Source organism: Bison bison, unplaced genomic scaffold, assembly GCF_000754665.1.
Source record: "Bison bison bison isolate TAMUID 2011002044 unplaced genomic scaffold, Bison_UMD1.0 scf7180017845771, whole genome shotgun sequence".
In the NCBI taxonomy this organism is placed as follows: domain Eukaryota; kingdom Metazoa; phylum Chordata; class Mammalia; order Artiodactyla; family Bovidae; genus Bison; species Bison bison.
Window position 1 is genome coordinate 23,934 of NW_011476344.1, and position 548 is coordinate 24,481.

Below are 548 nucleotides of genomic sequence, written 5' to 3' on the forward strand. Positions count from 1 at the left end.
AAAAAAAAAAAATTAAAAAAAAAAAAAAAAAGTTTTCACTTCTCTCCTCCTTGAGAGCCCCATACCCCACTCTCCTCCTCCAGGTCCCTAGACCCCTTCCTCCTTGAGGGTCCTGGACTCTTTATCAACCTACCTAAGAATTAACTCTCTCATGTATTTACCCATTATTTCTTCAAAGATTCTTTCACCATCTTTTTATCTCTTTTCTACTTCTTGGATTCTCATTATATGTTGGTATGCTTGATGGTGTCCTACAGCTTTCTTTAGCTGATCATTTTTACTCATTTCTTTGGCTTCTATTCTTCAGATTGGATAATCTCCAATTAACCTATTCTCAAGTTTGCTGAATCTTGCTTCTGCCAATTCAAATACAGGGTTGAACCCCTGTATTGAATTTTTTTTTAATTTGATTTTATTTTTAAACTTTACATAATTGTATTAGTTTTGCCAAATATCAAAATGAATCTGCCACAGGTATACATGTGTTCCCCATCCTGAACCCTCCTCCCTCCTCCCTCCCCATACCATCCCTCTGGGTCGTCCCAGTG